Below are 18,448 nucleotides of genomic sequence, written 5' to 3' on the forward strand. Positions count from 1 at the left end.
GATTTTGAAGCTGAGAAATCATTAGCTTTAGATTACAGTAGAAAAAAAGATAGACAGGAATTTTTAACTCACTCCTGTAATCTTGGATATGGTGAGGTCATAGCAAGAATATTTGTCTGAATTAAAGAATGTAATGGAGAGAGTTTCCTGTAGGTAGGCTGCCCCCAAACCCATCCCCATCCATGAGACTCAGCAAGCTACTAGCTGCATCCTGCCCCCAAACTTGCCTATACTCCTGCAATCTCTGTGGAACTCTGAAAAACAACTTGCTACAATACAGAGAGGACCAAGAGGTAAGTGAGCAGCCACCCATCAGGACATCCAACTCTCTAGGACCTCCATAGTGGGGTAAAATCCCGGGGCCCTCCCCCAATGGCATTGGCTTCTCTAGCCAGCCAGCAAGACAGTTTCCTGCAGGTAGGTTGCCCCAATACCCACCCCCATCCACTGGATCCTGGAAGTTATTAGCTTCATTCTGCCCCCAAACATTCCCATCTTCCTGCAACCTCGGTGGAATTCTGAAACACAGCTTGCTACAATACAGAGAGGGCCGAGAGGTAAGTGAACAGCCAATTAGCAGGACACCCCACACTCTAGGACCTCCATAGTGGGTCAAAACCCTGGGCCCTTTCCCCACCTTCCTCAGCTTATCTAGTCAGTTAGCAGGAAAGTTTCTTGCTGAGAGGACCAAGAGGGAGGACCAAGGGAAGAACTCTAAAGCACAAGCTGTGACTACACAGAGTGGACCAAGAGAGTGAACCAGGAGAGACCAAGAGAGAAGGCTAAGAGAGATCTCAGTGACTCGCTGAGACACAGACATTAACAGAACAGAGCATATCAAGAGCAATTCTCAAAGACTCAGACAACCACTGAAAGGATTGGACCAAGATGCAAAAACACTTCCAGCATCAATTGAAGCAAGAGATGGGTAGGCACCAATGCAAGAATTCATCCAGGAACATGGTAACACCAGAACCCAGTGGTCACACAACAGGAAGACTTGATAATTCTAATTGGAAAGAAGCAGGAAAAAAAACCCATAACTTTATGAAGATGACGGACAGTTTTAAAGAGGAAATGAAAAACTCCCTTAAAGAAATGGAGAAAAAGAGAACCAAAAAATTGGAAGAAATTAATAAATCCCTCAAAGAAAACCAAGAAAAAAAACAATAGAATAGGTGAAGCAAATTGTTCAGGACTTGAAGACTGAAATACAGGCAATAAATAAAACACAAACCAAAGGAATTCTGGATAAGGAATATCTGGGTAAATGAAGAGGAACTACAGAGGCAAGTATAACCAACAGAATAAAAGAGACGGAAGAGAGATTCTTAGGGGTTGAAGATACTATAGAGAAAATTGATTCATTGGTCGAAGAAAACATTAAATCCTACAAATTCTTAACACAAAGCATCCAGGAAATCTGGAATACCATGAAAAGACCAAACCTAAAAATAAGAGGGGTAGAAGAAGGAAAGGAACTCCAGCTCCAAGGCACAGAAAATATATTCAACAAAATCATAGAAGAAAACTTTCCCAACCTAAAGAAAGATATCTCTATGAAGGTACAAGAAGCATATAGAACACCAAATAAACTGGATTAAAAAAAAGTCCCCTCAGCATTATAATCAAAATGCAAAACATGCAGAATAAAGAAAGAATATTAAGAGCTGCAAAGGAAAAGGTCAAGTAACATATAAAGGTAGACCTATCAGAATTACACCCAACTTTTTAATGGAAACCATGAAAGCAAGAAGTTCCTGGGCAGATGTGCTACAGACACTAAGAAGGCATGGATGTAAGCCCATACTGCTATACCCAAAGCTTTCAATCACCATCAATGGAGAAAATAAGATATTCTGTGGCAAAACCAGATTTAAACAATTCATATCCACAAACCTAGCCCTACGGAAAGTACTAGAAGAAAAACTCCAACCCAAGGAAGCTAACTGCACCCACAAAAATACAGGAAACAGCCTTCTACAAGCAAAACCCCCAAAAGGGAAACAAAAACCACTACCGCTGAAAATAACAGGAATTAATAATCACTGGTCATTATATCTCTTAATATCAATGAACTCAATTTATGTATAAAAACAGAGGCTACAAGAATAACTATGAAAACAAGATTCAGCCTTCTGCTGTATACAAGAAATACACCTAAACCTCAAAGACAGATATTATCTCTGAGTAAAGGGTTAGGAAAAGTTTTTCTAATCAAATGAACCTAAGAAACAAGTGAGTGTAGCTATTCTAATGTCTGACAAAATTGATTTCAAACTAAAATCAATCAAAAGAGATGGAGAAGGACATTTTATCCTCATAACAGGAACAAATCATCAAGAAGACGTATCAACCATAAACATCTATACCATTAACACAAGAACACCCACATATGTAAAAGAAACATTACTAAAGCTTAAAGTGCACATCAAACCTCACACATTAATAGTAGGAGACTTCAATACTCCACTCTCGCTAGTGGGCAGGTCAACCAGACAGAAACTTAACAGAGAAATAAGAGAACTAACAGATGTCATGACTCAAATGGATTTAACAGACATCTATAGAACATTCCAGCCAAACACAAAAGAATATAACTTCTCAGCACCTCAAGGAACCTTCTCTAAAATTGATCACATTCTCAGTAAAAAAGCAAACACCCACAGATACAAAAAAAATTAGAGTAACCTCCTATATCTTGTCAGATCACCATGGTTTAAAGTTAGAATTTAACAACAACACTACTCTCAGAAAGCCTACAAACTCATGGAAATTGAACAGAGAACTATTGAGCTACCCCTGGGTCAAGGAAGAAATAGAGAAAAAATTAAAGACTTCCTATAATTCAATGAAAATGAAGGCACAACGTAACAAAGCCTATGAGACATTATGAGAACAGTGCTAAGAGGAAAGTTCATAGCATAGGTGCCGACATAAAGCAAGTAAAGAAATCTTGTATTAGTGAATTAGCAGCACACCTGAAAACTCTAGAACAAAAAGAAGCAGACTCACCCAAGAGGAGTAGAGGACAGGGAATAATCAAATTGAGGGCTGAAATCAATAAAATAGAAATAAAAACAATAGAAAGAATCAATGAGACAAAGAGATGGTTCTTCAAGAAAGTCAACAAGATAGACAAACCCTTATCAAAACTAATCAAAAGGCAGAGAGAGAGAACATCCAAATTAATATATCAGAAATTACAAGGGGAACATAACAACAGGCACTGAGGAAATTCAGAGTCATTAGGTCATACTACAAAATACTGTACTTCACAAAATTGGAAAATGTAAAAGAAATGGACAATTTTCTGGGTAGATACCATATACTAAAATTAAATCAAGACCAGATGAACAATTTAAATAGACCTATAAACTGTAAGGAAATAGAAGCTGTCATCAAAAACCTCCCAACCAAAAAAATCCCAAGGCAGCATAGTTTTAGTGCAGAATTCTACCAGAACTTCCAAGAAGAGCTAAATCCTATACTCTCCAAAGTGTTCCACATAATAGAAACAGTCAGGACATTGCCAAACTCTTTTTATGAGGCTAGTTACCCTGATACCAAAACCACACAAAGATTCAACCAAGAAAGAGAATTACATATGAAATTCACTCATGAACATAAATGCAAAAATAATCATAAAATATTGGCAAACAGATTCCAAGAACATGTCAAAAAAATCATCCATCATGATCAAGTCAGCTTCATCCCAGAGATGTAGGGATGGTTCAACATATGAAAAAAATCTATCAATATAACCCATCATATAAATAAACGGAAAGAAAAAACCCATATGCTCATCTCATTAGGTTCTGGAAAAGCATTTGACAAAATTCAAGACCCCTTCATGATAATGGCCTTGGAGAGATCAGGGATACAAGAAACATATCTAAGCATAATAAAGATAATATACAGCAAGCCGACAGCTAATATCAAGTTAAATGAAGAGAAACTCAAAGCAATTCCACTAAAATCAGGAGCAAGACAAGGCTGTCCACTCTCTCCATATCTCTTCAACATAGTTCTTGAAGTTTTAGCATAACAATAAGACAACAAAAGGAGATCAAGGGGATTCAAATTGGAAAGGAAGAAGTCAAACTTTTGTTATTTGCAGATGATACGATAGTGTACAAAAGTGACCTCAAAATCTATACCAGGTAACCCCTATACCTGAGAAATACCTTTAGCAATGTGGCAGGATACAAGATCAACTAAAAAAAATTAGTACCCTCCTATATATACACAAATACTAAAAAGGGGCTGAGAAAGAATTCAGAGAAACATCATCATTCACATTAGCCACAAATAACATAAAATATCTTGGGGGTAACACTGACCAATGAAGTGAAAGACCTATTTGATAAGAATTTTAAGTCTTTGAAGAATGAAATTAAAGAATATACCAGAAAAGATTTTAGGTGTGACCTTGTTGGAGAAGGAGTGTCACTGAGATTGTACCTTGAGGTTTCAGAAGGCTACAACATTTCCATCTCCTCTATCTCAACCTTACAAACAAAGATGTGAACTCTCAGCTCTTCCTGCTACCATGCCTTTGCTCTGCCATCATAAAATCTAAGCTTCTGGGACCATAAACCAAATTAAACACTTTCTCTTATAACTTGCCTGCTCATGGTGTTTTGCCACAACAATAGAGAAGAAAATAGAAAATCTAATACAACAGTATTAACAAATGCAAAACAAATTAAAATGTTATATAACTTATGGCATCACAGTGGAATAAAAGTAAAATTGAAGATACAAACAAACAAAAGCCACAGTAGACATATAAAATAATGAAGATTGAACAACCAGTTCATTTTCAAAATTATCCACAAAAAGGAAAGAAAAATTGAGAGGAATAGTGGGGTCAACAGGAGGTGGAGGTGGATGAGAAAATTATTAAGGGGTAAATAAGGTCACAACAAATTGTTTACATATATGAAACAGATAAAATAACAACAGCAGAAATTAGAAGCTGAGAAATATTATACATGGTAATAAAGTTGATTTCCTTTATAAACACAAAGATGATTCAACACACATGAAAAAATCATGAATGTGTATTGCATATAAGTAAAGTCAACCTTGAGAAATTATGCAGAAAAAATATTGTCAAAATTGAATGCCTTCTTAAGATAGAAAATTCTTTAAAAACTTATAATAGAACTTGATAAGGTAACATAGTGAAGGAAATATATTACAGCTTGCCAACTCCAGAAAAACAAAAATTTTCAAACAAAAAGTGAGACTTTCATCCCCTTACCCCTCTTTTATTCAATATTGTGCTTAAATCTTGACAAAAGCAATAAATAAAGAGAAAGAAAAGATCCAAACTTAAAATGAATAACTCACATGCCCCCTTTAGCAGAAAATAGAATTCTTTACTTGAAAAATATGAAGATAGAAACATCCCATGTCATCAGACATTGAAAACAGAAACCCTTTTACATCCTCATGTTTTGTTTGTATGACATACAAATATTTTCAGATCCATGAGACCTTGATATTATTATAACTTTCAGAATAAATATGTTTATACAGATCTATATACTGACAGATGATGGATTTTGTAGAAAATAAAAATTAGTATGGGGATAGACAGTATGATAAAGAAATTCTCTATTGTCCTGAATGTTTGTACACAGCCCTGGTTATATTCAGAATTATTGATGAATGCCCAAGTACCTGATGTTGACCATTGAGGAAACATTGATATAAGGACCCAACACTTCTTGGTTAGGTACTGATGAACAGTTAGGTGCACAGAATGACAAAGGGATGTGCATCTGAGATGACTGATCAGCAGAGGAAGGAGGAAGGAAGTCAAGGTGAGCTCTGAGTGCTGCTGCATGTCTAATGGAGGACTTTTAAGTGGAGTGCAGTAAATGAGAAGGACAACCTAATAACACAAGCTTTCTCCATAGACTCTTCTAGAGATAGGGAGTTTTCTCCGATGCCAAAGTGTCTGTGTTGATTGTCTAAAGAGAAGGCAAGAAGGTGCACTTGAAATGTGAATAGTAGTGGACATGAACTTGGAACTAGAAGAACAGGACAAGCTCATATGTGGACTGAATGCATCAGTTCTTTAAAGTTATTTAAATCTTTCCTATATTGTCACTTTGAATTCCACAGAGCCTCTGGTGAAAGGATGACTGTCTTTGCTAGTTTTCTGAGGACAGAATTGTTGCACCAAAGGATGAGTTATACCTAACTCTGACAGTCTGAATTTCAATCCAAAAGACTAGTGTTCTCTCTCTCTCTCTCTCTCTCTCTCTCTCTCTCTCTCTCTCTCTCTCTCTCTCTCTCTCTCTCTCTCTGTCTGAAGAAGTTACAAGTTACAAGCTGATGTTAAGTTTTTCTTCAAATAGATCACTTCCCTACTTTTTGGGACAAGAATTCTCACTAAATATAAAGTTCACAGACTCAACCACAAACCAGCAAACTCCAGGGATCCTCCCGTTTCTGCATCCACAGCATTGGAGTGATGACTATGAATTTCCAGGCCTGGATTATTCTGGAGGTTGGAATTCAGGTTCTCATTCTTGCACTACAGTTGCTTTACAAACCCAGACATCTACCCTGGACAAGATCAACCTTCAACAAATCCTTTGTAGACCACAACAAGTAGTGTGTCTGTTAGAAGCGAATAATGAAAGAGCTCAGGAGATTTACCCACACTACAAACAAGATAGCAGTCACAACTGTGGATGAATGAAAACTCTAGCTAATAATTTCTGTAACAGCAGGAGAGACGTGATCAAATGGGGCTGAGGGTGGAGCTGACATCAGCTACAGTCAGCATAAAAATGGCGATGGTAGTGTTCACCTGTAACCCCAGTGCTCAGTAGGTGACAGCAGGAAGAACAGAAGTTCGTGTTTTTTTTTTCTCCACAATGTAGCAAGCCTAAGGTTCTAATTTCTCTCTTAACTAATTACCTCATATTAAATTAAAATGGATCCCAGTTCACATTTTTTTCTTGATCCTGATGTCAAAAGAATTACTGGAAACTGAAGATTCAAAGATGAATGGATAGCTGCCACAAGGCTGTGTCAGTTATAGGAAACGCTCCTCTGTGTATCTTCCCTACACTGACATGATGATGCGGCTCAGAGTTCACCACAGCCTGCTGCCGCCCCTGTAGATCTGAGGACCAGCAGTGCTGGTCCTGACTTGGTGCTGCTGCCAACACACACATAACAACTTTCTTTGTAAGTTATTCTTCTATCTTTCTGTGTTTGAGTAGCTAATACACACAGTATAGTCTATAAGAAACATGTTTCCCTGTATGAATTTCAGTCTAATCTCATGTTTTTTTCAGTCAGTGTGGGTGATTCCTCCACAAAAGCAGCATCCCTAGAAGAAAGAAATGCGAACAAGACCAACATCACTCTGGTGGAGATGAGGGGAGAAATGACCTGATGACAATTAAATCTAGAAACCTCATAGTGGAAGAGGACTGACTTTCAAGTGAGGAAGATTTTCCTTCCATCTTTCTCTTTGCTTTCTGATATCTTACAGAAGTGCCTTATCTGACCCCTAAGAGCAGTCCTTTTCTCTAAGTTTCTTTGTTTTGAGGCAATTGTTGACATTTCAAGGACACTGGAGAGCAGCAGGATTTGGGATTTTTGTTTTTAATCTCTCTCCTGGTTGCTGTCTGTTGTCAACAATAGTGCTTCTCCATGCATCTAATTATCCCCTCTTACAGCTTACCTATAACTAGGGGTATCTATCTATCTATCTATCTATCTATCTATCTATCTATCTATCTATCTATCTATCTATCTATCTATCATCTATCTATCTATCTATCTATCTATCTATCTATCTATCTATCTATCTATCTATCTATCTATCTATCTTTATCTCTCTCTAGTACCAATTCCCTCTGCTGATTATTGGAGCTAGGACATGGACAACTTCCTTCACTCTCTTGCTTTATCATGATTCCCCATGCATTTCTTCTGTTGTTAAGACCTGTGGTCTTTGTAAATAAACAATTCCTGTGATAGTCTTCAGTTATCCAAATTCTAACCATCTGTGTTTTCTAGAATGCATCATACAAATATTGCAGATTGACCTTTAGAAACAACAAACAATGAACCTGTTGTACAGGGTTTTGCCCTAGGAAACAAAATATGCAGATAACATTCCTCCTCAAAGAAATAACAGACATAAATATGAATGATTTGGGAAAAGTAAGAAAAATCTGACTAAGCTAGGCTATCTCTCTGCTTCCAAAAAAGCTGCTGTCTCATGCCTTCCCATTAGGAAACTCCAGACCATAATTGCTGCATTTTGTAGTAGCAACACCGGGATATGGACATAGAGAAAACTCCTAGAGAGTAACTCTCTGAAAATTCTTGCAATATATTCTTACCTTTCTTCCATTTTCAGATCTAGAGGTGGAGTACTGACCAAGGCTGAAGAAGACCCTTTCACAGACTGATTCTAGAATCTGCTTCCTTGAGTTGGGATTTGCCTTCAGGAGCTGAGAAAATGTTTCTGACCCAGGTGATGCTTATAAAAACATTTTAGTAGACCTTGTGACTTCCAGTACGTATACTGGGAACAAGTCACACACCAGAGAGATTTGAATCCATATGCCCACTAAGATGTTTCTTGGCATCTGTCCCAATTACACTCATTTCAGCCTCTCCCATCCGAACCTTTTAGGTCTAGTTGTCATCAAATAAATTTCTCTTCCCTCTTTTAAGGACCAACTCCCATCATTGGTAGCAACATCTTGCAGTTTCAGCTTTAGTTTTAAGAATATGTAACTGAAGCACAAGCGCATCGTGCCTCACGTATCACTTTCCCTCCCCATCCTAACTGATCCACATTACTTGTAAATAATAGAAGTTGTTGATCAGTGGAGTTCTGTAGGCTACCATCCCCCTAACACTGCAGGTTATTGCCAATGTACTTGGTCACTCTCTAGAACATGATGCTAAAACCCTACTGAAGAAGACACTACATACTTGAGTCACAGAGAGTGCAGAAATCAAGCTGGTTTATTTTGGGTTAGGGGTTTAATGGTTCTATCCCTTCATGGTAGGGGAAACAATGCAGAAGAAGTGGAAGACTGGCTGATCGCATTGCCCTGACAGTTTGGAAGCAGAGAGTGAACAAGAATACAGGTACCCCAGCAGTGACCCATGTAAACGGAGACCGAACTTTTGTTTCCTGGCCACCCAGATCTGAATATCCCACAAACAAAACCATATTCATTACAACACTGTTTGGTCAATGGCTTAGGCGTATTCCTAACTAGCTCTTACATCTTAAATTTACCCACTTTGATTAATCTGTGTATTGTCACGATGCTGTGACTGACTAGTAAGTTTCTGGTGTCCTTTTCCTTCAGCAGCTACATAGTGTCTGCCTGACTTCACCTTCTTTCTCCCTGCATTTAGTTTAGTTTTCCCACCTACCTATATTCTGCCCTGCCATAGGCCAAAGAAGCTTCTTTAATAACCAATGGTAATAAAACATATTCAGAGCATACAGAGGGGAATCCCAGATCAGACCCACCTCTGCCAACAAGACTCCAATTGCTGAAAATGCTACAACCTTTCCATCTGCCACTCCAGCTGGAACCATGTGTTCAAATGCAGAGCCCGTGAGATACTTCATATTGAAACTGCCATGCTCCATCATACTGATGGCTGACTGTCTCGCAGGAAAGGCTTTCATTTCATCCCAGGCCAGAGGAAGGAGAAGCAGTTGACATCAGTCCTTCCAAGCTTCAGTTCACTAAACAACAGGAAGTAAAATGAGTGCATTTTGTTTGAACTTGCAGGGTTTTTTTTTTTTAAATAGAAATATCACTGTTTGGTTTCCCCTGAGAATAAACTGTATGTAACCTACAATCCGTGTAGGTTACATACTCTTTCCACCACAAGTTACTTTTGGTCATTGCCTTAGTTACTTTTCTACTGCTGTGACAAAGCACAATGACCGAGACAATTTACAGAAGAAAGCATTTAATTGGGGGCTCACATGCAGTTCAGAGGGTGAGTCTATCATGGCATGGGGCATGGCAGCAGGCTATTGTGGTGCTGGAAAACTAGCCTAGAAGAGCTTACATGTTAAGATAACAAGAATGAGAGAGTGTTTGGGGAGGCTGCTTGTTTGTTCCCAGCTGCTCAGTCCTAAAATAGCCATACAGAAACTATATTATTTGCAATACTGCTTGGCCAATAGTTTAAGCACATTTCTGGGTTTCTCTTATACCGTAAATTAACCTACTTCCATTATTTTATATTGTATCATGAGGCTCATGGTCTACCACCATGGTTCCAACTGGCAGCTTGTGTCTGTCTCTGGCAGTGGCTGCATGGCTTCTCTTGGATTCTACCTACTGTATTCTGTAGTATACAACTTGGCTATATTCTGTTAAGCCATTGGCCAGAAGCCACTTCTTTATTCATTAACCAATAAAAGCAACACATATACAGAAGGAAATCCTACACCATTTACCCTTTTCTGTTTAAATAAAAAGGAAGGATTTTAACTTTAACATAAAAAATTACATATAACAAAACAGGTATCAAGCAAGAATTACAGTTACAATATTTATATTTAGTTTATCTTTTATCATAATTAAGGATATCTATAATTATAACTATACTTCAACTTCATCAAAGACTGCAGAAGGATATAATATTACCTAAGTAAACAGGAAGTGCATTGTAAGCAACTTTCAAAATTCTAGAATTGACAGAGACATCTTGCTGCCTGGACAGTCACGCAAATTTCTTCTGTACTATTGAAGTATCCATCTTCAGTCTATAGGCCTATAATATCCAGTAGATTTTTCCATGAAGCTAAAAATTTCAAAGACAGTTCTGTCTATATTGGCAGTTTGTCAGTCACTTTTTTAAAAATTTATTTATTTATTAAAGATTACTGTCTCTTCCCCGCCACAACCTCCCATTTCCCTCCCCCTCCCCCAAACAAGTCCCTCTCCCTCATCAGCCCAAAGAGCAATCAGGGTTCCCTGCCCTGTGGGAAGTCCAAGGAACCACCACCTCCATCCAGGTCTAGTAAGGTGAGCATCCAAACTGCCTAGGCTTCCACAAAGCCAGTACGTGCAGTAGGATCAGAAACCCATTGCCATTGTTCTTGAGTTCTCAGTAGTCCTCATTGTCCGCTATGTTCAGTGAATCCGGTTTTTATCCCAGGCTTTTTCAGATCCAGGCCAGCTGGCCTTGGTGAGTTCCCGATAGAACATCCCCATTGTCTCAGTGTGTGGGTGCACCCCTTGTGGTCCTGAGTTCCTTGCTCGTGCTCTCTCTCCTTCTGCTCCTGATTTAGACCTTGAGATTTCAGTCCGGTGCTCCAATGTGGGTCTCTGTCTCTGTCTCCTTTCATCGTCTGATGAAAGTTAATATTAAGGAGGATGCCTATATGTTTTTCTTTGGGTTCTCCTTATTTAGCTTCTCTAGGATCACTAATTATAGGCTCAATGTCCTTTGTTTATGGCTAGAAACCAAATATGAGTGAGTACATCCCATGTTTCTCTTTTTGGGTCTGGCTTACCTCACTCAGGATATTGTTTTCTATTTCCATTCATTTGCATGCAAAATTCAAGAAGTCCTTGTTTTTTATTGCTGAGTAGTACTTTAATATGTATATATTCCATACTTTCTTCGTCCATTCTTCCATTGAAGGGCATCTAGGTTGTTTCCAGGTTCTGGCTATTACAAACAATGCTGCTATGAACATAGTAGAGCATATACTTTTGTTGTATGATAAGGCATCTCTTGGGTATATTCCCAAGAGTGGTATTGCTGGGTCCAGGGGCAGTTTGATCCCGAGTTTCCTGAGAAACCGCCACTCTGCTTTCCAAAGTGGTTGCACAAGTTTGCATTCCCACCAGCAATGGATGAGTACATGTACCCCTTTCTCCACAACCTCTCCAGCAAAGGCTATCATTGGTGTTTTTTATTTTAGTCATTCTGACAGGTGTAAGATGGTATCTTAAAATTGTCTTGATTTGCATTTCCCTGATTGCTAAGGAAGTTGAACATGACCTTAAGTGTCTTTTGGCCATTTGAACTACTTCTGTTGAGAATTCTCTGTTCAGTTCAGTGCCCCATTTTATAATTGGGTTGATTAGACTTTTACGGTCTAGTTTCTTGAGTTCTTTATATATTTTGGAGATCAGAACTTTGTCAGTTGCGGGGTTGGTGAAGATCTCCCAGTCAGTGGGTTGCCTTTTTGTCTTAGTGATAGTGTCCTTTGCTTTACAGAAGCTTCTCAGTCTCAGGAGGTCCCATTTATTCAATGAGGCCCTTAATGTCTGTGCAGCTGGGGTTATACGTAGGAAGTGGTCTCCTGTGCCCATGTGTTGTAGAGTACTTCCCACTTTCTCTTCTATCAGGTTCAGTGTGTTCGGACTGATATCGAGGTCTTTAATCCATTTGGACTTGAGTTTTGTGCATGGTGATAGATATGGATCTATTTTCATTCTTCTACAGGTTGACATCCGGTTTTGCTAGCACAATTTGTTGAAGATGCTCTCTTTTTTCCATTGTTTACTTTTAGCTCCTTTATCGAAAATCAGGTGTTCATAGGTTTGTGGGTTCATGTCAGGGTCTTCTATTCGATTCCATTGGTCGACTTCTCTGTTTTTATGCCAATACCAAGCTGTTTTCAATACTGTAGCTCTGTAGTAGAGTTTGAAGTCAGGGATGGTAATGTGTCCAGACGATCCTTTATTGTATAAGATTGTTTTGGCTATCCTTGGTTTTTTGTTTTTCCATATAAAGTTGATTATTGTCTTCTCCAGATCTGTGAAGAATTTTGATGGGATTTTGATGGGGATTGCATTGAATCTATAGATTGCTTTTGGTAGAATTGCCATTTTTACTATGTTGATCCTCCCAATCCAAGAGCAAGGGAGATCCTTCCATTTTCTGGTGTCCTCTTCAATTTCTTTCTTCAAAGACTTAAAGTTCTTGTCAAATAGGTCTTTCACTTCCTTGGTCAGAGTTACCCCAAGATATTTTATGCTATTTGTGGCTATTGTGAACAGTGATGCTTCTCTGATTTCCCTCTCTGTTTCCTTATCCTTAGTGTATAGGAAGGCAACTGATTTTTTGGAGTTGATCTTGTATCCTGCCACATTACTAAAGGTGTTTATCAGCTACACTACAGATCTTCCCAGTATAAGTTTTATGTACACAATACAGGTTTCAGGACAAAGAGTTTTGCTTATTCTTATGTCTTAACTCCAATAAATTAGGGCTTACCACACACTATATAACCAAAGATTTAAGTACTTCTGGTAAAGGCAGTGCCCTTGGACTCCTATACTGCTTCTAGGCTAGGGGGCATTGAATCCCAAAGCTTTAAGAATTTTCAGAATATTGGGATTGATCCAAAGCATAAGGGTGTAGGTGGAGGCTGTACGTTCATTTCTCAAATGCCCAGACCTGAAATAATCACACAGAAACTATATCAATTAAAACACTGCTTGGTCTATTAGCTTAGGATTCTTAGTAACTAAATCTTACATCTTAAATCTACCCATTTCTATTACTCTATGTATTACCACAAAGTTGAGGCTTACAAGGAAGTCTGTCATACATCTGTCTCCTTGGTAGCTCTATGGCATCTCCATAACTTTGCCTTCTTTTCTCCACCATCTGATTGGAATTCCCACTCTTCTCTATTCTGCACTGCCATATCCCCAAAGCAGCACTTTTATTAACCAATGGTAATAAAACATATTCACAGGATACAAAGAGGAAACCCACATCATAAAGGAAACTTGTTGATAATATGCATCAAAACATTGGTCTGTATCACTGGAGAGAGATTTCTGCTTGGTTCAAAAATATTTTTAGAGTTTTGTATATGACCATTAGATTGGTCATAGTTGTGTTACCCAAGGATGAATTCTCAACTTGCTCAACTCTGTGCTGCCATAGGCTCAAAGCAGATTCTTTATGAACCAATGGTATTAAAACATATACAATATACAGCATACAGAAGAGAATCCCATATCAGCTCCCTCTTTCTGTCTAAATAAAAAGGAAGAATTTTAATTTTAGCATAACAAGATTACATATAACAAAACAGTTATCAAGCAAGAATTATAGTTATAATATTTAGTCCATTTACATTTGGCAAATTAAAGAAAATATTTTAACATCTATCCAATCTTTGTGAGTCTAAAGTTATCTATCTGTCTATTATCATGACTAAGGAAAATTGTAATTATAACTATTTTTCAACTTTATCAAAGAAAAATTAAATATTACCTATGTAAACAGGAATTGCATTGTAAGCTACTTCAAAAACTTTAGAATTGACAGAGAACTCTTCATGCCTGGACAGCCATCCAAAGTTCTTTTGTAACATTGGAGTATCCACCTTTAGCCTATAAGCCCATAGATTCTTGAAGACTTTTATATAAAGCAGGAAATTTCAAAGACAGTTCAGCCTTTATTGGCAATTTGTCAGTCACTTTCTTCTCTATCCTGGAGAATATCTGGCAGACTCTTTCATGAAGCAGAAGCCTTGAAGGACTATCACATCTTATTTAGGAAACTTCAGCAGACATTTCTTTTTCTTTCCTGAATGTTCAGTTTCTACAGCATACCATCAAGCAGTCCTGGCAGAAGCAATTTCTTGCCCAAATAGCTATCAAAATCCATAATGATTCTTTTTGATGCCCATTATTCTAGTGAAGAAGATTGGTGCTGTCAGCAGCACATGAGTCTCATTATCATGGAAAATCATAAGTTCTTAAAACATTTTAAATGGCATGTTCTGTTTGTCTTTGAAAGGTTTTTAAGAATACCAATCCCTCTAAAATATATATTTGTACATATACAAAACCTGACTAATATGACTGCAAGCCTGACTATTATAAAAGACTATTTATTAATCTATACTTTTAATTATACATTACATTTATAATGAGCTGCACAAACACAATACCTCAAACAAGAGCAGATATGTATGTAACAAAATTGACATTAAATTTGCATCCATAAACCAAGATCCATACCAATGATAAGTATTCATCTATCTAGTTTATCCCCCTTTAAATGTAAATGAACATTTATAAAACAATCACTTAATGAATTTGGGCATTGCTCTCTAGAATACTTCCTTATGATTGTGGACTCTTTTAACCAGGTCTTTCATGGGATATTCTGTATGGTAGGACCATCTCAGCCAGCAGTCCTGAAGTTGTCATGGATGTTGGACCATTGGGGCCATTGCCTCAGAAGGTCTTGTTTAATAAATCTGTATTAGCCTGGAGGGAATCCGCAGCTTTCTATTCTATGTAGAAACAAAAATAGAATATCTTTCCAAAGCAACATAGCCTTAGACCCAAATTCTGAAGTCAAGATACCGTTAAAATATACATGTTGGTTTAGTTTAGCAACTTGTACATGGAAATGTACCTCTGTACTTAGTTCATTCACAGTCAAAACATTAAAAGAAAATACAATAATATATAGTCCAGACTTTCTATGTATGTTTCATCTTTATGTGGCTTATTATTTTACTCTATTACTTTTTAATATTTATTTTATTATACTTACTCATTTAATCTATGACTCTGTGTATTGTGTCCCTGTAAAGATTTTGTTTTATTCCTTAAAACTATTTTTTATAAATGTCTAAACTTTTTTCTTTTGTCTCCCAAGCCAGCATACATATTTAAATACACCGTGACCCTTACAGAGGTTTATTTCTGTCTGAATCTGTTTTTATTGTATATTTGTAATCATTTTCTGATGAGGAGTGCTTTGAAAATGTCAGCAGCTTGGTCACAGTGACCATGTATGCTGACTCTACCTCTTTCAGTCTTTTAATATGGCAAAGGTATGTGTAGCACCAGCTCTAAGCTGTGCTCAGTACGTCAATCCTGGTAAGCAGTTGGCCCATGCTTTCACCAGGTAAATTGCAGCATGATGCCCACAAACACCATTCAAGTGCTTGGCCTCCTGAAAGAGCCAGAGTTGTTATAGCAGCTAGCATGAACCAGAAAGCCTTCTCAAAGGAGCCATAGAGTTTTTGCTGCTACTTCTGAGTCAGGAAGCCTTATCTTGAAAGAATCACACTTCTGCTTGATTCTAGCAAATGGAGCCCACCAGAGAAAATGTTGCTACCAAAAAGTCATGCTTAACTCTGTTTGGGCACACCATTTTGTAGACAGAGAGCAGGCCACCCAGACTCCAAATAATCATACAGAAACTATATTAATTAAAACATGGGTTGACCTACTATCTTAGGCTTCTTATTAACTAATTTTTATTAATTAACCCATTTCTATTATTCTGTGCACCATCACATGGTTGTGGCTTACTGGGCAAAGTTCTGTCTGGCAACTGTCTCCATCAGGGTCAACTTGCTGTCTCCCTGACTCTGACTTCTTTTTCTACTCTATCTGCTTGGAATTCCCACTCTTCTCTATTTTGCACTGCCATATCCACCAAGCAGCATTTTTATTAACCAATGTTAATAAAACATATCCACAGCATACAAAGAGGAAACCCACAACATAAAGGAAACTTATTGATGATGTGCTTCAAAACATTGATCTGTACTACTGGAGCAGAGTTTTCTGCTTGGACTAAAATATTTTTAGAGTTTTGTATATGATCATTAGCTTGGTCATAGTTTTGTTATTCAAAGATGGAGGGTAAATGGTAGAGATATCCCCTTGGCCACCAAGACTACTAAAAAGCTTATGTGTAGCTGTGACTCATAACCAAAACAATATATACAGTCTTTGTCGATATGATTGGTAGTGATATGATTAGGTGTTCAAGGTAGTCAAATAAGTGCATAGGTCTCAAGTAGATGCTTCTGCATGCAGCTATATCTCTATTCCTGGTCCTTTTTCAGAACGTTTTTTTACTAGTGCTAGATAATTTTCTGTAGACATGGCATAGAGCTGTAAACAAAACCCTCTACTATTCTCCTTGCCTTCTCTGTAGCAGGTAAAGTCTTAGTCTTCCCTCAGTCTGGCATATACCATTGGATGTGGGTATTAAAGAAAGATGTTTTCTATTTACTAATGCTACTTAAGTGGTTCAACTGTGAACATAGATTTGGAGGTAGCCAAGCATGGGCTCCATCCAACATTGATGTTCACAAAGCAGATGTGGTGGCCTTTGTATATTGAAGGAGGGCTGCTTGTTGTTTCCTGGCTGCCCAGCTAGTTTAGATCTGAAATAATCACACAGAAACTATATTAATTAAATCACTGTTTGGCACATTAATTTTAGGTTCTTAGAGGTTCTTATATTAATTTAGCCCATTTCTATTAATCTGTATACTACCATGTGGCTGTGGCTTACCGGGTGATGTTCCCTGCATCTGTTTTTGGCAGCTCAATGGCTTCTCTTTACTCCATCATCCTTCACCCATGCTATATGCCAAGCCAGTTTCTTTATTCATTAACCAAAAAACCAACAGATAGACAGAAAGACCTCCAACACCATTTGCCTTTTCTGTTTAAACAAAAAGGAAGGATTTTACCTGAACATAGTAAACTTGCATATAACAAAACAGTTATTAAGCAAGAATTACAGTTACAATACTTATATCTTTCTATTCTTCAACTTCATCAAAGACTCCAGAAGGATATAATATTACCTAAGTAAACAGGAAGTGCATTGTAAGCAACTTCCAAAACTCTAGATTTGACAGAGACATCTCACTGCCTGGACAGTAACCAAAAGTTTTTCTGTACCATTGGAACATCCATCTTAAGCCTACAGGCCCATAGTATCCAGCAGACTTTTCCATGAAGCAGGAAATTTCAAAGACAGTTCCACCTATTGGCAGTATGTCAGTAAACTTCTTCTGTATCCTACAGAATGTCTAGCAGACTCTTTCATGAAGCAGGTATCCTAAAGGACCATCTCACCTTTAAGCAAGTTCAGTAGTCATTTTTCTGTGGGTCCTGCATATCCAGGCAAGAGCAGTTTCTTGCTCAAATGGCTAACAAACTCCATGAGGAGTCTCTTCGATGTCCATCTTCCTTTCAAAGTAATTGATGGTGCTAGTCCCATTGTCATGAAAAGTCTCAAGTTTTTAAACATTTTAATTGCCATATTCAGAAGGTCTCTGAAAGATTTGAAGAATACCCATCTAACTGAAAATATCCTTATACATCTAGAAAAATCTAACTAACATGACTACAACCTTGACTATTATAGATGATTATCTATTAACTTATATTTATTAATTATACATTACATTTTTAAAATGAACTACAGAATAACAATACCTTAATCAAGAGCAGAAATATACATATAATAAGATTGACCTTAAATTTGTATCAGTAAACCAAGATCTATACCAAAGCAAATATCTATAGCATATCCCCCTTTAAATATAAATAAACATTTATAAGCAATATTTGGGAATATGGGTGTAGTTTCTCCAAAATGCTTCCTGCTGCTT

Source organism: Microtus pennsylvanicus, chromosome 18 (assembly GCF_037038515.1).
Source record: "Microtus pennsylvanicus isolate mMicPen1 chromosome 18, mMicPen1.hap1, whole genome shotgun sequence".
NCBI lineage: Eukaryota > Metazoa > Chordata > Mammalia > Rodentia > Cricetidae > Microtus > Microtus pennsylvanicus.